The sequence below is a fragment of the Ictidomys tridecemlineatus genome, chromosome X, assembly GCF_052094955.1.
Source record: "Ictidomys tridecemlineatus isolate mIctTri1 chromosome X, mIctTri1.hap1, whole genome shotgun sequence".
In the NCBI taxonomy this organism is placed as follows: domain Eukaryota; kingdom Metazoa; phylum Chordata; class Mammalia; order Rodentia; family Sciuridae; genus Ictidomys; species Ictidomys tridecemlineatus.
This window is the reverse complement of record NC_135493.1, coordinates 13,896,719-13,921,036: the sequence shown is the minus strand read 5'-3', so window position 1 is coordinate 13,921,036 and position 24,318 is coordinate 13,896,719. Positions and strand designations below refer to the sequence as shown.

The 24,318-nt window shown below is 39.2% G+C and overlaps 1 protein-coding gene across 3 annotated transcripts in view; it reads right to left on the bottom strand.

Moving 5' to 3' along the window:
- Positions 1–24,318, bottom strand: part of Fgf13 (fibroblast growth factor 13) — a 490,746-nt gene that overhangs the window by 201,656 nt on the left and 264,772 nt on the right. The gene's annotated exons all lie outside the window — the stretch shown is intronic.

Genomic DNA, 24,318 nt, shown 5'->3' with positions numbered 1-24,318 from the left:
AATGAATACAAGCACCCTGAGTCTGGGATTTTATATATCTCCTTTGCCATATATTATTTATGGGGTCCAGGATAGGGCCTCACTCTAAATTCACACTCATTAGCCAATTGAAAGATGCTCTCCTTCTTCACTCACCCTTCCCAAAATGCAAATGGTCAGCTTCATCTCCCAACTGTTAATTTCCATTTAACTTTTTAGGAAGTTTATCTGGTGATGCCTCAGGACAGCTTTTAGGTTAATATAGGCTTTTACTAAAAATTTAGAAGAATAATTACTTTCACATATATGTCTAGAATATCACCTTAAGAACCATGTTTCAGTCTCTTTAGAGAATACCTTTGTTTTGCAAATGGCCTAAAACATTTTACATATGGTAATTTTATATGCACAAAATGAGTTACTTCTAGGAATAGGCGTGCCTACCTTGAACGTGTGCATTAAGGAGGGAAAATAAATGGAAAGAGCACATTGCCTGGCATGTAGCAGGCACAAAGAAAGGGGGCACTGCAGTGGAGAAAACGATGTTCCTGCCAGAGCGAAACTGCTGAGCCCGGCATTCTGCTGGATAAAAATCAGTACCTCACCCTTACTCAACACTTTCTGTATGACCTATGGAATGCCACTTTACTGCTCTGAACCTCGGTTTCCTCATTGCAGAAATAAGAGATTTTGACTGGACCAGGGTTTCACAACATTGAACACATTGGTACTTTGACCATTTGAGGCCTAATAATTCTTTGTTTTGGGGTGCTGTTCTGTGCCTTGTGATAGGGCAGCATCCCTAACTTTCACCTGCTAGATGCCAGTAGCACCCTCCTCCATTATGACAACCAAAAATGTCTCCAAACATTGGCAAATGACTCCTACCACACCCATTGAAGCCATAATGTCTTAGTTGAGAATCAGTGGACTTGAAGATGGGTAGTCTCTCTAAGCTACAGTCATCTTTGTAGCACTAATCCCAGATGTCCCTTTATGACATTCAGAGATGCTCAGCATCCTCCAAGACATAGCAATTCCATTGAAGGGAGCTTGGCCCACACAGACCAGGAAGAGAATGGGATGCACTGGTGAGCATGCCAGTCATCCAGGGAAAAGAACCCCTCTGACTGGCAAAGTGGAAAGCCCTCTATACATCAGTAGAGCCCTTAGTCATCTTAGGGCAAAGACTTTCCTAAGTGAGTGCCATTGGTTGGGACTTAGTGCGTACTCTCAAGGGCCTTCTGTGTATCATAGGTGGGCCCAGCCAACCAAAATCTGACTTAGGAATTAGAAGCAAGAAGGGAGAGCTGGGGGAACCTTCTTTGGCATTATGACAGCAGCTCCCTCCAAGCCTGGGCTCCTCATCATATAATGGCCCATGTACCCAGAGAGGATACATCTGCCTGCTAAAGACACAAATGTATCCATTAAGAAGAAAAGGGCAGCTTCCAACCAGCAGAGAAGAGCGTGCTTCCAGGTGTCCTCTGCCCTAGCACGAATGACACATACCTTATCCCTGCTATAATTTTAAGCATGTGAGAAGAATATGGCAAGATTAGAGAGAAGTACATTCTACCATAGTATGTTGGGTATTGCTGTACAGCCCCACGGTATAGTTAGAATTGATACCAGCCTGTAACTTTCAGCTTTCTAGTCATATCTCATTGTACTCCCCTCCCATAAATGCTCTTCAACTCCAAATCAAATTTAAGCATATGAGACACTTACCTAGAGAACTCGTTAAGACCCAGATGGCTGTGTCCCACCCCCAGAGTTACTGATTGCAGTGGATTGGCATAGAGCCTGACAATGGGCATTTCTCACAAGTTCCCAGATGGTGATGCTGCTGTTGGTCAGGGATCACACTTGGAGAACCAATATCCCCAAGATACCAGTTCTGTCTCTCTGTACTCACCTGTACCAGTCTACATTCTCTCTTGTCCAGTGCAAATGCAATCTAACCAGTGATTCTCAGCTGTGACTGAACATTAGAAGCACCTGTGGGACTTTTAAAAACTAAAATAACCATGGTGGCAAGACAGATTAATTAAACTAGCAGCATTTCCTGGCTGTAGCCTGAGCACTGGAAGGTTTCAAAGCTCCTCAGGTGTTTTGACTGCATTGCCAGAGTTGAGAATTACTACTCTACATAAAGCTTTTCTTCCTTCTCTCCAGTGAAAATTCCTTTCTCTTTTTCTCCAGAGGGAAGATTCAGGTCCCTGATTATCTTATTATTTCCATCTCTTTCCAGAGCTCAGTCTAGGCTTCCGTTAACCCTTGTTCAGTTGTGCAGTGGTGCTATTTACTGTGTAAAATGTCACAGTGGCACATATCACTACACAAGCAGCCCTCTTCTGGCTTGAACCACCATGATGGATTACTCAGAGCTCTACTACAGAATTAATACAACCCTTCCCTGTGTTCTCATCTTTAAAAATGTATAAATGAATATATCCTCACTAGCCAGTTTTATTTAACTGAATAAAACCAAACTGAATTTTTCTTAATGCCCCTAATGATTTTAGGTTGGTGAGTGAGTCAAGACTTCCAACACGTGTCTTGCCCTAAAGGCAATCCATGAAGCTCCATCTCTCCACCGTGGTACCTCCTCATCAGTTCCTTCATGGGCTCCTCATCTATAGGAGCCCATACAGAGACCTTTAGGGTTCACATGGAACCATGTAAAACTTTACATTAGCTGAAACCTTGGGGAACTCAAAGTTCACAGGCACAAAATGATAGCAAAAACTCACTGCAAAACTTGCTGGAGACTGGCTAAATATACATGACCTTCCTCTTGGACATCATAAAAAAGGGAACTGGGGGATATTTTCCAGAAATTGTTTCTTTAAATCCTACAATTCAGTATTCTGATAGCTGCACAACAAAATCACCTGGGGAGCTTTTTAGACAGTGTCCATACACAGGACCAACCTCCAGAGACTCTGGTTTAATTGTTCTATGAGTGGGGTTTGGGCCTTGGTAGTCTAATGAGTTCCCCAGGTGGTTCCAAGGTGGACTGAGGGTGACAAAGCAATATGTTTAATTGAATGAGAAAGAGAAAAACCCACAAGTGTAAGCACAGTTAACTGAAAAAGATGTTTTCTGAAGGAAAAAAAGGAAAAGCTCTACAGGAAGCTAGGACTTTAAAGTGCCAGGCTCTTTGATCAAGTGTGGAATACAAATGGATCTCTCCAGGAGTAGTGCAGTACGGTATACTAGCAGTGTCCTTAAACTCAACCTGTTCCAGGTTCAAATCATAGCCCTGTACTACTTACCATTACCATGAATTTGGGTAAGCCATATATTCTCTTTGGGGCTATTTCTTCCCCCATAGAAATAGAGTGATAGCTGGTCTCCCAAGTGAGAACAAATACAATTTTTTTGAGGCAGTCAGTCACAATTCAACATTTAAAAAAACACACACACAACCAGATGGCACTTTTAAAGAAATATGACTTTTGCTTGTCAGTCAATATGATGATCCATGAGCAGTACACCATCTTTTTTCTCCCCTGGGTCATTCTCCCTACTTTGGCTAGAAACTAAAGTGAAGATCATGTGAAAGTTTCTTTGGACCCTGTCATCCCTTTTTTGGTGTCACCTGAGAGGTTGTTATACATGCAGACTCTCAGCTCTGCAAATTCCAATTCAACAGAATTGGAATCCATATTTTTATAAGATTGTAAAGTGATTGCTGTGCACAAAGTTTCAGATACCTCTGGCACCGTGGTTGGCACATAATTGGTATTAAGTATAGATTCATTCATTTTCTCCTGAGCCCCAACTTTTCTTTGGGCAGAATTAAATGTATATTCATGGAAACTCAGGCCTAGGGTGCAAGAGGGAGTACCTCGGCCACCTCCTAAATGACCCTGGATAAGTCAATTTCCTACATTTTACAGATGACACTACTGATTGACAACATTGAACTCCTTAGAGTTGTTTTACCAGTTTTAAAACATAATGTGAGTAAAGTAGCTAGCACAACATCTAGACCTTGTGTTATGGTTTGGAAGTGAGGTATCCCCCACAAGCTCACATGTGAGATAATGCAAGAAGGGTTAGAAATAAAATGATTGGGTTATGAGAGGCTTAGCCTAATCAGTGCATTAATCCCCTGATAGGGATTAAATGAGTGGTAAAGTAGGCAGGATGTGGCTGGAGGAAGTGGGTCCCTGGGGGCATGCCTTTGGGGTTTATATTTTGTCCTTGTTAAGCAGAATTCTCTCTGTTTCCTGATCATCATATCCTGAGTTACTTTCCACCACCACACACTTCTGCTATGATGTTCTGTTTTATCTCAGGCCCCAAGAGTGAAGTGAGCCATCTATGGACTGAAATGTCTGAAACCTTGAGCCCCCCTCCCCAAGTGAATTTTCCCTTCTCTAATTATTCTTCTAAGGTCTTTTGGTCACAGTGACAAAAAAAAAAAAAGCTGACAAAAACATCAGTATAGGTACTCCATGTGTATTCAGAATTCCCTAAGCATCAAATGAGCCTGACCTTAAATTAACATTGATAATGTCTTTCACAAGGGGGAAAAAATACCAACCACCTATATCCTCACTGATCCACAAAGTCCTTTCCATTATCTTCACTTAACTATTTGGTGAAAATAACAGGAATGACCCAGGGAAGAAAAAAGATGGCTGTATTGCTCATGGATTATCAGACTGACTGATGAGCCTAAGCCATACTTCTTTCAAAATGTCATCTGGAATTTCTTGAAAATGTTTAATTGTGACTGGCTTCATCGACAAATTTTATCTGGTCTCAACTGTCTTGTTATTAATGCAAAGTATTCCTGGCCCAATGTACTAGGGACTGAATACCTCTGCAGCTTTTAAAAACTACTTACAGACTGATTCCATGCATCACTTTTGTACTAAATTTTACATCTTTCTCCATGGATAATAATGGAGGTCACTGATTTCATTCAAGAGTAAGGTTCCCAGATAATGCACTGCTCTGTGCATGTTGTTTCAGCCAACTCTGACCCATGTGTGTGTGTGTGTGTGTGTGTGTGTGTGTGTGTGTGTGTGCGCGCGCGCGCGCACACGCATGCATGTGTATGTGGCTTAACACATGCTTTTGCTTTTAACTACTATTAGTACAGACGCTCCAGTTAGGATATCGAAATGATGTCAGAGCTATTCACAGACACTTTTTGAGCTGAAGTCTTCCCAGACTTTGATCCTAAGACCCTTTTCAGGGAACATCACAGACTAAATTGCTAGAGGAAGTCTATTTTCTCCTCCTCAGTCATTTCCATTTCTAGAGTACTACATCTCAGAGGACTGAGGTTTATGTGCCAGTATACTCCCAAGCACACTCTGAAGCCTTATAGCCTGACTAGGGCATGTGCACCTCCATATCACACCTTCTCACACACATGGCACAGACAGGAATCCTGCACTGGCTCCCCCTCTCTATCCCCCTCACACTCTTCACACTTGCACTTCAAATTTCGAAAGCTAATCCCTGATGCAGATCTCATGGGCCAAGGGAGAAGTTTGATCCTGGTAGTTACCCCAAGCCTCCTAAGATATCCTGGGAGCTCAGAAAATCCCATTTCACAGGTTCTGTTGACTGCCAGGAATTCCTTGGTCCTTGTGCTTATGGCTAGAAAATTATGCTACAAGGTTATTTAAAAATTAGACAATTGGGAGAGTGACTAGTGCCATCTGGCTCACCTCCACTTCTCCATAACTCTCCTGCCTCTGAAAGTTTGAAGAAGGAAACTAATGTTACTTTCTATCAATCATGAAATGCTTGTATTTTCAAGCAGTCATAGTTCTCTTCCTTCCCTTGTGACCGTTTTTCTGTGCTCATATGTGCTTCTGTCACCTACTGGTGCCTCCTTTCAACTTCAAGGATATAGATAAAAAAAAAATCACTTCAGGGCTGGGGTTGTAGCTCAGTGGTAGAGCGCTTGCCTAGCATGTGTGAGGCGCTGGGTTCCATCCTCAGCCCCACATAAATCAATAAGTAAAGGTATAAAATAATACATTGATACATACATTAGTGACCCATCTTAACTGACCCTTCAGCAAAGAACCATAAAGCAAATACTAATAAATAGGCTCAGCCATAAAAACAGCTCTCAAAAACTATGATCTGTGCATATCTTCATGGCCTTTTGCTCCCAGGCTTTCCACAGAATATGGCTGTGCTAGTGATGGGAGTAGGGTAAGTGGATGAGGAAGGCTGAGAAAGAAGGGGAAGAGAAGCTTCTTCCACTTAATCAACACATGAGTCCTGGCTTCTCTCATTTCATATAAAATATACACTGTTTAGATTCTTCTCTCCCTAGTTAGTCACAAGCTCATCAAAAGGCAGTTAGTTCAATTTGGCCTCAAAGTCATTCATCAATTTGCAAGCTCAAATGGTCCTCAGCACCTCCAAGGAGGTGCAGTTTTCTACCTATATGCTAAGGAATTCATCCCCCTTAGATAGTCAAAAGAAGCACATTTTTAGCTAATGGAAAGCACCAGAACATGGCTCCCAATTAAAATAATTGAAATCCAGAAAATAATTCTAATAAAGAAAGAAACATTCCAATTAGATGGGTGCTTTTCTTTGCACTCATGCCTGCCACTACTTCTAACTCCCCATTCAGTAAACAGAGCTGGCGCTGCTTCTCAGGAATTCCTGCAGGGAATTCAGATGGAAGGGTATATTGTGCCAGGTTAGAACCCACTCCAAATTTGTTTGAGAAGAATCTTTAAGCAAATGGTATTTGAGTTTGTTTACACTTGGCAGCATTTCTGTTTAAGAAAAAGGCATTACGATTATTTTAAAAGCCTCGAGCCATCAAATGTCCTTAAAATAGGATTTAATGATTTAGTTGTAAATGAATCATAAGCACTTATATTTAACTTCCCCCTCATTCCTTGTAAACCCAGCTGCTTTGATGAGGTTTTAGCAAAGGAACACTTGGTCTCCTTTTTTCCATTTAAAGGTAAGATTTTCCAAGGTGGGCTCTAAGCTGGATTTGGTGCTCAGATTTAGAACAAAAGGAAGACTCTGTGTTTTTAAAACAGTAAAATAGAATTCCGGATACATATCATTTACTTTCACATATCATATTCAATACAGGCAGCAACCCATGTGGCAGATAATATTATTGTTCCCATTCAATACACACAAATCTGAATGTCAATGAGGTTAAGGAAGATTTTCCAAGTAATCCAGCTCTGAAGTTGGAGAGCTGGAACCCAAACCCAGCCCATGCCATACTCACCAGACCCTATCACATATCCATTTGTTCATTTGCAGTAGGCTCAATAATGACACCCACCAAAATGCTCAATTTTGAATCCCTGGAACCTGTGACTATGTTACCTTAGGCAACAGGTTGATTTAAGGTTGCCAATCAGTTGGCCTTTAAGTGTAGGGATTATCCAAGTAGACCCAATGTAATCACATGAAGTCTTAAAAGGGTAGGTAGAAGAGTATGTCAAAGAGATAAAAAGGAAGGAGAGGCTGAAGAGATGAAAAGAGAGGACTTTCTTTGCCACTGGCACTTCTGAGGACAGAGGAAGGGGGCCATGAGCTGAGGAATACACTTTCACTTGAGAAGTTGGGAATGGCCCTCAGTTGACAGCCAGCAAAAGGAAAGAGGGATCTCTGTCCCATGAGGAGCTGAATTCAGCTAAAGACAAAAATAAGCTTCCAAAAATGGAATGCAGCTATTCCAAGACCTTACTTTTGGCCTGGAGAGATGTGTGTCTGAAATGTAAAGAATAAATGTCTATGGTTTAAGCCATTAAGTTTATGGTAATATGTTATGGGAGCAATTGAAAACTAATACAATATTCAAACCTTAACACTAAAAAACTAAATAGGTTCTAAAGCCTGTAAATCATCTAGTTATTTTAATGACAATAACCAAATATTATATGTGTAATTAATATATCTTCACCATCTTTAACCGAAGAAGAAAAAATACTTCCTTTAAGGTTTTCCATTTCCATTCCCTCCCATAATATTTTCAACTTTGTTTCAACAAATATTTACTGGGAACTTACTATATGCCACATAGCATTAGAGACCTAAGGTATACAGCAGGTATGAAAAAGAGATTGGCAAAAACCCCTGTCTGTCATGGATTTTACACATTGGTGGGGGACAATAAACATAATACACAAATCACTAAGGTCACACCATCAAGGATCTTGGAGTCTCTAATTAGAAGTGAACTTCTATGAATTGCTTTAAGACCCATGTGTGAAATGTTTTTAATGAGTTAAGTACCTAATATATCAGCTAGCTTTCTGTTACTACAGTGCATTTTAGTGTCATAAAGACGATATAGAAGACCTCACTGAGAAGGAGATATCCAAGCACAGGTTTGGAGGAAGTGCAGAAGAGGGTGAGCCATGGAGATATGAAGGGCAAAAGTGTCACCAGCAGAGGGATCAAAAATACAAAGTTCCTAAGAGAAGAGTGTGAATCACAGTAGGACCTGGAGGTTCACTCCTGTAATCCCAGAGTCTTGGGAGGCTGAAGCAGGAGGATTAGAACTCCAAGGCCAGCCTCAGAGACTTAGTGAGTCCCTCTTTCAAAATAATAATAATAATAAAAAAAGATTTAAGGGGCTGTGGATGTAGCTTCAGTGCTAGAGCACCCATGGGTTCAATACTCAGTATCAAAACAAATAAAACATTAACAGTGTAAATTGCTGATTTGCAGAAAATGAAGAAGACCAATGTGGCTGGAATTTCTGCAATCTGTATATGGGGTAAAAATGGGAGTTCATAACCCACTTGAATCAAAGTGTGAAATATGATATATCAAGAACTATGTAATGTTTTGAACAACCAACAATAAAAAAAATTGAAAAAAAAGATATTGAGGGAGACACTGGTATGAGATGAGATCATAAAGGGAACAGGAAGGCTGTTTATATGGGCCATCACTATATTACCTCTAAATCCTAATACAATATTAATGCTATAGAAATCATTGTTATCCTGTTCCATTTAGGGAATAATGCCAAGAAAACAGTCTATACATGTTCAGTACAGACCAATTTTTTCAAATATTTTTGATTGGTAATTGGTTAATATGCAGGTAAGGAACCTTCAGGTATAAAACCCATGGATATGGAGGGCCAACCATATTTTCTTCTATATTTATGCCAAAGGTTCCACCAAACAAATATGACACTTCAGGTGCTAGTAAGGGAAATGAATGGTGCGAAAGCCATGTTGGAAACCAGGTGCTTGGGTTCCTAGCCCAGCTGAGCTACTGCTCTTCATTGGATAAGTCGAGATGGCCTCAAGGGAAGTTGACCACATGACCTAAAAATCTGTTCCTGAGTTTAAGTGAGGTGTGAGAATGCTTTCCTCTCCATGATGTTTTCTTCACTAGGAAGCTCATTAGCATAACATTTCTGCCCTTCTTTGGCCACATTATTCAGTTTTTTACTGAAAGCAGTAGACTGAAGTGGTGAAAGAGAAACCAGCATTCATAGCCAGTTCCTTCTTTTTTCCGCTGGCCTTACGTTTCCTAGGTGGAGGGCCTGGGTCAGGTAAGGATGGGAGAGGAAAACAGGGGTGTGCTCTGACTTAGTTGTCTGCAACCAGATTAGCTCTAATTCTGGGGCTTCACAGAAAAAGTCTCTTCCTCCAACACTAACTTTACTAGGAATATAGAAGATATTTTGCTTTCCATACACCTGTCTGTTTTGACTCATTTCTTAATTTGTTCACAACTTGGACAGAGGAGTAAGAACGTGTTTGGGGTTGTATTTTTTGTTCCCCACACCTCCCAGCCATATTTGTGAAAGCTCACAATCATAGCCTGCAGGATACTGGAGAAGCCTCCAATATCTCCATTATCAAGCTCTGCTGGTCAATCTGGCTCTGGTCCACTTTTCTTTGTAGCCAAGATCAGTAGCAGAGACCTTCACTCCCAGGTCAGGAAAAGCAGCAGGAAGGAATAAAGAAAATTCTGGGTAGTAGGGAGGGGCACAATGAGTGAGTACCAACTTGCTCCCTAACACATGGAAGGTACACACCACCACATTCATTTAAAAAACCTTCTTCTGCTGCTGTGGAAGTCACTTGTTACTGACTGATGTTGCTGTAGTCCCACAGGAATCTTGTCAAAAGCCCTGATTCAGAGCAGCAGCTGGGGAAAGATCATGCCAGACACACATGGGAACAGGAACGCTAAGCAAGGGGCAAATGCAACTGTGAACACATTTCTCTGCAATGACATTGAAGCCAAGTGTTCACATCAGGAGGCAGCAGGAGCTTCCTAAATCTGACCTCCCTGTCTTTTTCTGATGGCCCTTAACAGCTCCCCACTGACACACCTCCAAGTTTTGCTTTTGTAAGATGTATAGTGAACACCTGGTCTTTTGGGAATACCTGTTGCTGTCATCTAGAAATTGAAATATGCTGCTCTTTCGGAGTGGAAGAGCAGCATATTTCAATAGGTGAGGGAGTAGAACCACTTCCCAGTTCTCATACTAAAGATGGGCCTCCGCATCCTCCCTAGTGGGTACTAAAGAGGAGTTCAAAACTGCTTTTAGGAAAGCCAGGGCAAATATTCTTCATAAATTCTCTCCCATCCAAATGGATATTTAATTGCTGAGTGGTTGAACAGATATCTTTAGAGTTCCTATGACATGCAGAAGAATCTCAAACCTTTTAGAGTCATTTTGAGAGTGGTTCACTCTTCCTTTCTCTCCCCAAGTCTTTGTGTAATACATGTTTAAGTGACAACCATTCCAACAGGAGCATAATGCATGTGGGATATTCTCAGCTACTCAAGATATCATTTGACTCAGATTCCTATCTTGCAAAAACATCTTAAGGTGAAGCTATGGTGAACTGGAAAACAATGTTTTGGGCTGAAAGCAGGATGGCTCACATTCAAATCTAGAAAGCCTCAAGGTTCATGGATACATCTACGTGCAACTTGGATTACCAACATTTTTCAGCAGTCTGTTTCTCTACAATTTTCTCTGTTCTGTGAGGAGTTTTGGAAGTTCTGTTCCAAATTTCTGGTGAGCAGAACAGGAACGTGGTTATCTTTTCTGATATTCTGGGTGTGTCTTGGGGGTATTTTTTAAATCAGTAGACTGAGTAAAGCAGATTGTCTTTCCTAATGTGGGCTGGCCTTGTCTCAGCAGTTGGAGGCTTGAATAGAATAACATGGTTGACAATATAATGAGTCATAGTGATTCTTACTTGTCGAACCAAGTCATTACTTTTCACTTGCCTTAGAATTAGAACTGAAGCTTCTCTTGGATCTCCAGCTCACCAGCTGATCCTACAGATCTTGGAACTTACCTGCCTTCTTTTTTTAAGTTGTCAATGGATATTTATTTATTTACATGTGGTGCTGAGAATCAAACCTAGTGCCTTACACATGCTAGGCAAACACTCTACCACTGAGCTATGACCCCAGGCCCTTAACCTGCATTTTTAATCATGTGAGAGCAATTCTTAATGTGTACACCTATCTACACACATACACAAACTTTATTGGTTGGTTCCCTTTCTCTGAAGAGCCCTGACAAATGCAAACAGCCACTATAGCAAGCTGGAGAACATGAAGAGAATACTTGCGCATTTCTTCAACCAAAGTTTGACCTAGCTACATTAGTTTTGTTGTAAAACTCATCCTTCTGCCCATCTTTTGCCAACGTTGGGTAATAGTCCCAAGGTATGGGGTACACATTCTAGACTGATGCTTGATTCCTTAAATTGTAAACAGAAGCTATGATATTCTTTTAGCGAAGAGGATATGGCAAAGGCAAAGATGATTTTTAAGATGTAATTCATATTCCAGATGAGTTGATGGTGAGTACATAAAAAGGGACATTAATCTGGATGGGCCTGACTCAATTAGGTGAAGGCATTAAGAGAGATGCAGTGGTTGCCCCTAAAGAAGTAAGATGGCACAGGAACAAGGAACTCTGTGCAGTCCCTAGGAGTTGAGAATGGACTGGGTAACATCCAGCAACAAATGGGATGTCAATTCCACAAATATAAGCAACTGAACCCAGCCAACAATCATGAGTTTAGATCACTTTGACCATCATAGACACACATCATCCAGGAAATACCTTGATTAGGTCTTGTAAGATCATGGGCAGAGGAACCAACCATACTATGCCCTCCAGAAAACTTCACTCAGAGACGTTACTAGCCAGAAGTGTGCTATTGTTTTGAGGCTTTGACTATTAAGGTTGAAGAAATAAGCTGTGGTGATGGATCAAGATTAGCTCAGATGGGTCTATGTGTTCTATAAAACAAGATTACTATAGTCAGGCGTGGTGACACATGCCTGTAATCCCAGTGACTCAGAAGGCTGAGGCAGGAGGATCACAAGTTCAAGGCGAGCCACAGCCACTTAGTGAGCCCCTAAGCAACTTAATGAGACCCTGTCTAGTGAGGCCCTGTCTATTCCTAGTAACTGAGATTTGTTTGTGGTCATCTTTATTTATTTAGAGAAAAAAATGATTTGAAAACACTTTTACTGCATCTTAAATAACTTTATTTTTAATAAAGTTATTATTTAATAAAGTTATTTTTAATTGGAAAAATTTCTATCTCTGTAAAATCTGAATCATCAAATATCAGTAATCTAAAACTTGCTATTTTAAACAATTTTAGTAGACAATTTTGTGGTCTTAATTATATTCACCATGCTGTGTAAACATCCCAAATATCCATTTCCTAATTTTTTCATCTCCACTATATATCCAAACTTCACTTCCTTTTTCATGGCAAAATATATTCCATTGCATGTGTATAGCAAATTTCTTAACACTTTCATTTGTTGATGAATGCTTAGGTTGTTTCCAACTTTTGACTATTATGAATAATACTAGAACTAACTTTGTAATACAAGTATTTATTTCGGCCTCTATTGTCAATTCTTTGGGGTATATACCTACATGTGTAATTGCTAAGTTGGGGAGTCTATACAAAGCCTTTTTAATAGCTGCCAAACTGTTATCCACAGTGGCTGCATTATTTTATATTTCAACCAGTATTGCACAGTTTCCAGGTTCTTCAACATTTGTTACCACCACCTGCACTTTTTTATTTTTTATTTTTTTGTTACCAGGGATTGATCCCAGGGGTGCTTTACCACTAAGCCAAATCCTCAGCCCCCCATTTTTAAAATTTTGAGACAGGGATTTGATAAATTGCTTAGGGCCTTGCTAATTTGCTGAGTCTGGCCTTGAACTTGCAATTCTCCTGCCTTGATCTCCCAAGATGTTGAGATTACAGGTGTATGCCAACATGTATGGCCTTTCTCTTTCTTTAAGACAAATTATATCCATTTTAATGGGTGTGAAGCAATACCTCACTGTGATTTTGCTTTGTATTACCCTAATGACTATTGGTTTCCCATTGAATGGACTTAATAGCCTTGTCAAAAAAAAATGGCCTTAGATGTACGGGTTTATTTCTGGATTCTTAATTCTATTACTTATTGGCCTATATGTCTAAACTTATGACAATACCCCACTGTTTGACTACTATCATTTCCATTAAGTTTTGAAATCCAGACAAATGAGTCTTCCTTGTATTTTCTTTACATGATAGGAACCTATATAGGAGCCCTTTGTAATTCCATATGAATTTTAAGGTAAGTTTTTCCTCCATCAGTGTACAAAAATGATGTTGAACTTCTGATACAGATTACATTGTATCAGTAGCTCTCATTGGGTATTATTGACATCTTAACAATATTAAGTCTTTCTATCCATAATCACAAGATGCCATTCCATTTATTTAAGTATTAATTTCTTTCAGGAATGTTTTGTAGTTTTCCAGTGAAAGTATTTTACCACCTTGGTGAAATTTATTTCTTGGTATTTTATTCTTCTCAATGTTATTATAAATGGTCCTAATTTCTTTTTCATAATGTTCCAATTGATATATAAAATCCCAAGCAAATTTTCATGCTGATTTTATACCTTTCAACTTTGCAAAATTTGAATATTTTCTCTTTCTTGTGAATTTGTTTTGATTTTCTACATATAAGTATTATGCCACATGCAAAGAAATCATTTTACTACTTTGTTACCAATTTGAATGCTTTTATTTCTTTTCTAACCTGATGGCTGTAGATATAATTTCCAGTAACATGTTGCAGAACAGTGGTGAAATTGGACATCTTCACCTTGTTTCTGATTTCAGGAGAAGAACTTTTAGTCTTTTACCATTGACATGATGTTATCTGGAGGGTTTTTTCCATCAATGGCCTTTATCATGTTGAACAAATTCCTTTCTGTTATTAGTTTTCTGACTGTTTTAATCATGAGAATATTATGTCAAATGCCTTTTATTTTTCAGTTAAGATAATCATGTGTTTTTCTCTCTACTCTATTAATGTGATATAATGGCTGATTTTGTTATGCAGAGCCATCCTTGCATTCCTGGGATAAATCCTACTTGTTCATGGTATATAATCCTCCTACTATACTCTTGGATATGGTTCACAAGTACTTCATTGAGAATTTCTGAATCTATGTGCACAAGGGATATTGTTCTACAATTTTCTTGTGGTGTCTTTTTCTGCCTTTGGTAAGCAAGATAATAATGGTATCATAGAAGAAGTTAGGAAGTTTTCCCTTCTGTTCTCTTATATGAAAGTGATTCAGAAGGACTGTGTTAGTCCTTCTTTAAATGTCTGGTACAATTCACTAGGGGAGCCATCTGTTTCTCGACTTTTCTTCATTGACTGGTTTTAAATTACTGATTTGTACATCTATTCAGATATTCTTAATTCTCCATTATCCAGTCTTGGTAGGCTGTTTGTTTGTGTCCATTCCTTTAGGTTATCCAAGTTATTGCCATATTGTGGCTCTTATTAATCTCTTATAAAGCTTTGTGTTTCTGTAAAGTTACTAATAATGCCCCCATGTCATTTTTTATTTTATTTGTATCTTCTTGGTCAAACTTGCTAAAGCTTTGTCAACTTTGTTGATCTTTACAAACAACTAGCTTTTGGCTTCATTAATTATTTCTATTGTTTTTCTATTCTTTTTTAAAAATTCCATTCTAATCTTTATTATTTCCTTCATCTTCTAGCATTGGATTTAGTTAGTTCTTCCATGTCTTCTCAACGTATAAAGTTAGGTTACTGATTTGATATCTTGCTTCTTTTTTAATGTAGGCATCTGTATTTAGAAATTTACCTTTGAGCTCTGCTTTCACTATAACCTTTAATATTTGGTATGTTGTCTTTTTCTTTTCCTGAATCTCTAAGTATTTTATAATTTCTCTTGAGATTTCTTCATTGACCACTGGTTGTTCAAGATTGTGTTGCTTAATTTCCACATATTCCTGAATCTTCTGGTTTTTTAAATTATGGATTTCTAGTTTTATTACCATCAGAGAAGATATTTTGGATTATTTCAGTCTTTTTAAAAATCCAGAGATTTCTTTTGTCACTTAACATATGGTCTATCTTGGGAGAATATTCTATGTGTACTTGAGCAAAATCTTTACTATTGTTTATTGTTGGGTGCAGTATTTCATATATGCCTGTTAGGTCTAGTTGATTATATATATACATATATATATAATCTTTTGAGGAAGAGAACTTTGGCATTATGTTGCAATCAAATAAGTTTCCTGAAATCTCCTCTTTGACATTCCTCAAAGGAACCTCAAATTCTTCACAACCAACAAAATTACATCCCCACTAAATAAAGTGTTTTATCAAGGGATAGAAAGTGGCATTTTATATCCCAAGTAAACTGATCCATGAAGGTAAACTGGTGGTTAGCTTCAGGTCTCATTCTATAGGAAACATGAATGGGACTAATTTCAGAAGACAGGACAACTAATACATAGACCTGAAATCAGCACATCATAGCAGTTACTTTCAAATTTCTTCCAAAACCTTTTATTCAAACAAAGTCTACAATGGAAAATTAATACACAAACTAGTTTGATAAGGGTTTGATAAGAGCCCCCCACCAAATCTTCTTCCTACCAAATTTGAAAAATGCTACCCTACATCATAGGACTTCAGCCAAGGAGAAAGGATTGAGAAGCCTTCCCTAGAAAATGTTTCTATTCTCTCTGCCTCAAGGACAGTGGCAGCTACCACTTGTATCTGGAGTACCAAGTCAGGAACAGGTATCGATATGATGTGGAGAAGAAAGAAGAAACCTATACACATGGCCCAGGTGAAGTGCAGTGTAGTCATGTTTAGCATAAGTTGTGCTGCCCAAGAATTGCAATAGCTTCAACAAAGAAGTACTATAATCTTATTACTTATCTGGATCCCATTCTTCCATGCACCAAGCAATTAAAATTCACTAGAGCAAATATTTACTATGCAAAATACCTAGAGACTACAAAGTAATCTTCTCTGATTTGGAAGTAAAATCTGTCTTCGTCTCTATCAGACAGAAATTTTATTTGGCTACTCTTTAGTGAAAGTGTGATAAGCAGGCATAAAGAGAGTGGGGATAGAGCAAAGGACTAGACACCAGCAAATGTGGCATTTTATATCCCCAGTAAATTTCTCTATAAAAGAAAAATTTCACTCAGGCCTGTAAGGCAAGCTCTTCTCTATACCGGGATGTCAAGACCTGCACTCAGGAAAGCAAGGTTTGGCTAATGGAAGGAAGATTAATTTCTTCAAAGGGAGAGAAGGCATGTCACCAGAGACCTGGGATATACAGTCATGATCAGCAAAATGGTCATTTATCTGTAGACAATGAAGTCAATCATTTCAGCTATGGAGAATGAAATATCAGAAACTATCCATTCTTTCCATGATTATTGATAAGCAGTCGCCATAAGCCAGACACTGTTCCAATGTAGAAAAGGTCACAATAAGTAGAGGAATTTGGGGTTATCAAAACCACAAGTAGTATCTGATGATGAGACTCATTGTAAACTTGGTTGCAGAATGTCCACATCTCTGATGGTGATGGAAGAAACAGAAGGGATAGCTAATGACTAGTGAGAAGTCAGGGGCACCCAGTCTCAAGTTCTGGTCCTGATTCTATCACTCCTTTCCCTAACCTAGGCCAAATTAATTCCTGTTTAGGTCCAAGTTTCCTTCTCTCTGAGACAGTTTTGAGATACCAGGCCTTCTCCTCTTATAATATATAGCAGTAAAGACTGAAAAGTAAACACTAAATGGGGTGTATTTTGTAGAGGGTAGACTAAAGGTTCAACTTCTCTTGCATTGTGACAATGGTGATGAGGATAACAATAATGCTGCAGTATAAATGAAGATACACATTAGGCATTTATTGAATGCTTACCAGGTCTCAAAACTCTTCTTATGTGGTCATTTTTTTTTTGCGTCTTCAAAGTATCCTGCCAGATTACTAGGTTTGGAAAAACCCACAAACGGTACAGCAACCAGAAAAGTAAAACACAGACCATTCAAAGGACATCAGATTCTCACCTTCATCTCAAGCAAGTCTCCTCATTTCTCCTAACTTATACCCCATTATTTGTACTTCCTCTATTTCAAGTCAAAACTCATCAAGCCCAATCATAAGTGTAATAATGGTTTTTAGTGTTTTCTCCATCCCTCTGGAAGGGTCCCAACTGCTGTGAACAGTATACTATGTATGCAGAGGTAGAATCTTTATTCTAACACCTTGTAGTGTTGTGACAGAGTAAATAATAGGAAACTTATGTTTCAATTTGTACTTTATATTCCTGTATCTGTACATACTAGAAAATGTTAAAATCAACACTTAACACAATTCTGTGCTCTCCTCCCTGTGAGGTGAATCTCCTCAGTGAAATCTATGAATACTCAGTATCATTTCCATTGAATGTTATCAAAATGTTTTGGTGAAATGGATGAAAAACACTGAATGTGGTTATCATAATGATACCCTGAAGACCCAAATACAATGTGGTGTGTTACCAGTAGACAACTAACCAATTTGAAGTATTTAGCATTTTAGACTAAAAATGCTTTCCCATAGAGTCCCTCATTGTGATTTGACTTTGATCTTCTCAGCAACTCTAAAATTCTGAAGAAGGCAAGTATTATCCTGATTGTATCAGGGAAGAAATATGAGGATCTGGGTATTATTTGCTTTAGAATACCCAGAAAGCTCATGGCAGAATTAGAAACAACCTGATCTCTGATCCCAAATCCTCTAACACAGATAGATTGCTTAGATCCAAAAAACTCACTTGCATATCTACTTATTCTGTACCTACTATGTACCAGATCATATGTTGTATGTGCTAGACTGTAAGGCATATTGGGGTGAGCAAAGCAATGAATGTTTCATGAGGTTAATGAATGAATGAATCAATCTTGTCCTCTTTCAGTCTTGTTTCATACAGCTCTCCAGCAAGAAAAGCCATATGACAGATATGTTGGTATGACAATATAGACTTTTCTTACTATGGGACACCATGCTAAAGATCATGCACAAAGTGTATAATCTGAACAATTTTTGAGCTAGGCAAATCGGGGGCCACTAGTAAACTAGGAAGGAAAACACTACTAGACAGGAATTATTCAATTAAGGTCTGCCAGCATTGCCTCTTGAGAGCAAATTACTCCAGACAACTCTATTTATTTCCCTTTTTGAATTTAAATACAGTGACAATAATGACAAAAAGAGTTGAAGGGGACCCCCCAAAACAGGCTAAGGAAATGTATTTCTAAAATGAAACACAAAGCTTTAATCAGCACCTCTGCCTATGTAGCTGCTGGAGGAGATGGTGGTGCCTTTCCTTATTGAATTAAAAGGAAACAAACCTCTAATTTTTCCCATGTTTTGGCAAGAAAATTATAAGTAGCTGTGCCCCCTGGGTTTGGCATGACTCTAAATATAGGCGGGAACATGTAAGCTAAATGCGTGAATGCTGTCAGTTAGAGGCATGTGCACTATCCAGCATCTGGCATGAGAGAAGGTAGGAGGAGTCTTCTTCAGGCAGATGCCCCATAGGAGCTACCCAATCTCGTGCAGTTGCTTTGCACAGAGGGTTTTTCCCTGGGCACGCTTACTCTCTCCTGCTATATGGGGCACAGTGCAGCCAAAAAGGTGTCCTGGTATCTACACGGAGGTAATGTTCATTCTTATTACACACCCAGCCTTGCCATAGGACCTATGGTGACTCAACATGCTCACTTATTATATAGCATTGATGAATTTAAGATAACAGTTTCAGGCCCATGCCCTGTCCAGTCATATTACCCATCTACCCTTGGGCTTATGGGATAGACTGAGAGGGGAAGGCTCCATGTATTGACACAGAGGCCATACAGCATCTACATGATTTAGCAATTATCTAAGCCATTGAATTTTGGGAACTGTCCCATCATAGGTGTGATCAACCACAATGATCACTTGTCAAGGTCTTACAAAACAAGGTCCTCAGAAAGTTTCTTATAAGACCCAGAAAAGCTTAGTCAATATTTTCAGTTGAATCACTCCCCTTTGGCTATTTTAAAAATCACTGCCAAGAGAGGTTTCTGCCATCTTTGATGCTCTGAGTTATTGAGAGAGTTCTAATTTCTTCAACAAAGGGAAAAATAAGACACAGTCACCTGCTTCTCCATAAGGTGCCAAGTACTTATTCACCCATTACCTCCCCCATCTCACCACCTGCTCCCTATTCTCTAAAACTCTGTCTAGTTGAACTGGAAACAAGCTGATCCCAACACACTGAGATAGATTGGCGGGTTTGTCTCTGCTTGTCTGCTGTTGGCAAATCCCAGGGGAGTAACCGGAGCTGGAAGACACAGGGGAGGCAGCATTAAACTAGTTCTCAGGAGTCTGGATCTGTATCCCATACAACACAGCATGGCATTGATTGATTAATGACCAACCAGGAGCCAAGAGAATAAACAGGAGGTGGAAAATATGCTGCCAGATGACAGAGATGGACAAGAAAACAGGTGGCTGGGTAACTGATGAAAAGGAATGCAAAATGAGGATGAAGAATCACACAGCTACAATCCAGAAACTCAGGACTCAAAGAATCACTCCACGGTAAAGCACAGCCAGCCACCAAGAGGCTATAACGAGGAGAGTGCCACCTTGGCAAATTACTTGGAGAAAGCAGATTTGATTTAAATAAATGAAGATGTGCTGGCATCCCTGCATAAAGAGGAAGTAGAATGACCACATTAGCAAGCATGATGCCAAAAAATAAGTCGTTGCTTTTCCTTAACATTGATCTCTGGAAGAGCATAGCTATCAGAAAGTCTAGGGTCTATTTCTATCAACACCACTTAAAAGCTTTGTTACCAAAAGCTTGGTTCTTGTCCCCAATGGCAATCCAATAATGAGTACACAGTTTTGAGAAAAAAGAAAAAGAAGGTCCATTGCTTTGCTAGTGAAGGAGAAGTGCAGAGGACTCCTGTCCCAGAGGCTGTGATTCTGCCCATCAACATGAACTTCTAAAGAGGTGATTCAAAGGCTACATTCCACATGTTCTCTGCTGGAGTTGTAATTCACTTGGTAATTTGGGAGATGATCATTTCTGAGCTCTTTTGGAGCTATCCTTAAGTCTGAATTACTTGGTTCCTATGGTGGGTGTGTGCTCAGGGACAGATAACTCTGACTAGGATAAGGAAGAAAGGTAATTCTGTTTCCACTGAGATTGGGGAGGGGGAGAGATTAGGGAGGAGCCAGGGAGACAGGAAGAGAAAGAACACATCTGTTTAAAACATAAGTTACAGTGGCAAAGCAGCAAGGGTTATATTCAAAGCATAAAGTGGACCACTGTTACAGCTTTGTGATCTTGGGTGAGTCACTTAAATTTTGAAACCATATTTCTTCATTTGCAAAGTGGAACCATTGTGCCTCCATGCCTATGTCACAGGGTAACATTATGGGGTGGCACTGTGAGAATGGAATGAAGTGTCCTCAGAAATTACAGAGGTCCTTCAAGACATTGAATTTGCTCATTCCAGCATATGTAATGGGGAGGACCTTCAGTTGGTACTTTCTCACATTATTTGCTAAAATTTAGATCAGTAAAGAGACATTTATTACCCAAGCATTTGCCCTCTAACCTTTAGTTCCTGATAACAAGTCAATTTTCCCACACTTATGAGAAATGGGTAAAAGGCAAATCTCTTGGTATTATTGAGATGGATTCAAGTTTTCCAGGCAGTTTATTTCTGCTTCAGAAAATGGAAACCAGGAATAAAAGGCTGTAGTTAGATAAAAGGTATTTTGCAAAACACTGGGGTTTCTCAGAAAACTGCAGATATTATATTCACTCACTCATGATTGCAAGATTTCAGGAAGGAAGTCAATATGTATTGACTAAGATTCCAAATAACTAAAATGAGGCATCTAAAGAGACCCTCCTGTGGATTCACCTACTGGTGTAAAAACAAATCAATCACTCTAACACAATGCCATCAAGACCCTAGTTAAAATGCTCTCTTCCACTGAGCAGCAGAATTCGAAAGAGATTCACAGGCGTGCACAATGGTAACTTTAGTGTATCTAGCTCCTAAGTTATCTTTCCTGGCTCCTTAAGACCATGGAAGATAGTAGAGAATGTCATAAATGATCTGCCTCACCATTTTGGCATCTGGTTAAATAAAATGTAATCCAAAGTCAATATCTAAAGAGGAAAACAGAGCATGTTAGTTTTCTAAAATTATATTGCTTAAAGTTGGTTTCCTTGGGTTAGGTTTCCTAGAAGCAGATACTAAGCCAGGGATTTGTTGGGGAGGTGGGGTAATGAGAATGAGCAGGAGAGGGCACGGAAAGAACTAACAAAGCAAGACTGGGGTCTAGAGTTTACCTTTAAACTAACCTCATGGGGATATCTGACCAAGAATTCACCACAGGATTGGTTCTACCTTGAGGAAAGGGGGTTGAGTCAGTCATTGGCTATGGGCTGCCCTTGGGGCTGTGGAGGCAAAGTTTCCCAGGTAAGAGTGCTCTTGCTAACAAAGGAGAGGAGGTACTATGAGCCTTAGCAACCAACATTTCTAGCAGCTAAGGGATAATAGAGCAGTCTGGTAAAGGGAATCTGGGTAGGCCAGCAACAATGCCACTATAGTAGTTGAACATCTCCAGATGATATCTTGTAAACCAAATTTCTCACCATGGTCCACCCAGCTTCCTGGCCACCTCTCTGATCACATCTCCTACTCTTCTCTCCCTTGCTCATTCCCCTCCAGCCACACTGGAGTGTATCACCATCATAAGGTCTCAGCATACTCTGTTCCCCTACCTGGAGCTCTGATGTATGCATTTCTTCATCTTCTCCTTCAGATCTGGACTCAGATGCCACCTGCTCAATGTATTCTTCACTAACCACCTCCAATGCTGGCACCCTTCCTCCTTGCTTTAGTTTTCTCCATAGCCCTTATCACCACCTGACATAAAATATGTTTAACTTATGTTTATTGTCTCTTCTTCCCCTTTTGAGTGTCAGTCGAAGCAGGTAATAATTTTTGTCATTTTAAAAAATTCATTGATGTATCTCCAGTGCTTATACCAATGTAAGATTCATCAAATATTTGTTGAATAAGTAAATGAGTATCTCCTTAATTTTAATGTCCTCTCCTCTATGCTTGAGCTAACTGAAATGTATATCCAGTGTTCACATTTCCCTCCCTCTATTTCATCTACACTATTTCCAGTGCATTAGGTTCGTTTTAAAAATCATTTACAGTAATGGTCTTGTTTATTCCCACTTCATGTTTTCAAATGTTGACCAAATCAACTACAGTCACTACATCCACATGGCTTATGAGTCATATTTGTTTTGAGAGAGAAAATGCTTAAAGCTACAAATTCTGCAGTCATGAGGGACAAGATGCTACAAGAAAGAATCCACTGTCACATACCAAGGGCACAAATAAAATTGAAATGGAATGAAGGTATATTGTATATTCTGAAAGGGAACCAAGCCCCCAACACACATAAACAAAAAAATCAATGCAGCTTCTATCAACTACCAATTTCCATTATATAATTCTTATTGTAGGGAACCTAGAGAATAATGAATGCTACTTGTATTCTTCCTATAATATAGGACAGTATTTATGAATTCAATCAATGTTTACTGAATGAGTTTTTAGATCTGAAATGAAAAAGTAATACCAGTGTATCATTATGCTCCTGCATGCATGATACATGTTTTGAAAAGCCAAATGTTTCACTAACTGGTTCATTTCAGTGGGGCATAAAAACAGAATTGCCAGCTCTGATAGACTTCCTCTGATATATGTTTGTGTTTGCCCATGCCCAGTACCACAGGTGCCTGACAATGACTCCAAAACCTTAGTAGCTTCATGACATTGGGTTCTCTAAACCTTTTATTTCCTTTGTAGTAAAATGGAAAGAACGCTCAGTAGCTTGTTATAAGGATCCTATGTGATCTTGGATGTGGAAGGACTCTGGAAAACACAATACACATACAAGATGTCAGGTGCATCGACTTCTCAACAGGCCTCAAGAATTTAGCCTGTAGATGGATTTATATTTCTTAGCTTTAATTACTGGAAGGGGACCACAGTAGGAAGAGAGAAATACATTGTAAATTACCATGTGTTATTGGCATGGTGGTAAGAAATAAGTATTTAATAGTAACAATATTTGAAATTAGCAGATGTGGATAATTTGCTCTTCTAAATCTAATCTTGTGCATCTGTACTTGTTAAACTTACTCCTGCAAAGAAAAAACATGTTTGTCCTCTATTCTCAACTGTTCCTTTGTCTCTGGACTAGTTAACATCTACTTCATTCTATTCTGGTAATTAGATTCAATGGAGAATGGTGGTTATGAGCACAGACTATGGGGTTTGACTACATGGTCTGCATCTTATAGCACTGAGTTATGAGTTGAGAAAGATTGATAATGCTATCTAACCTCCCTGAGCCTCAGTGTCCTCATTTGGAAAATGAGTAAATGAATATAAGCTTGAGTATTTACCTCCCTTATAGGATTGTTATTAGGACTAAATACATGAAGTGTGTAAAATGTGTATTTCACAGAAAACTCAAAAGGGGCTAGCTATGATTGTCACATAAGTGCTCTGTGCCCAAATTCTGTTTTTGTTTCAACTTTACCTTTTACAGTTCCAGGTTCCTGCTATGCTCAATGAGCATTAGGAAGCCCTGAGCAGCTGTTAGAACAAAACTGAGCTGCCTCATCTGGCCAAGTCATCATGGCTGTGACTAATCATTCCTCTTCCTTGTTGAGCAACAATGTGACACAGTGAGGAGGGAACTGACTTAAAGTCAGAAGATTACAAGTTGCAGCCTTACCACTTACTAACACTGCCATGTAGGTTAACTCCTTCCGAATTCCTACCAGAATAGAAGCTCTTAGAGGGGAGGGACTATATCTAAATGTGTTCACTCAGCTCTAGATA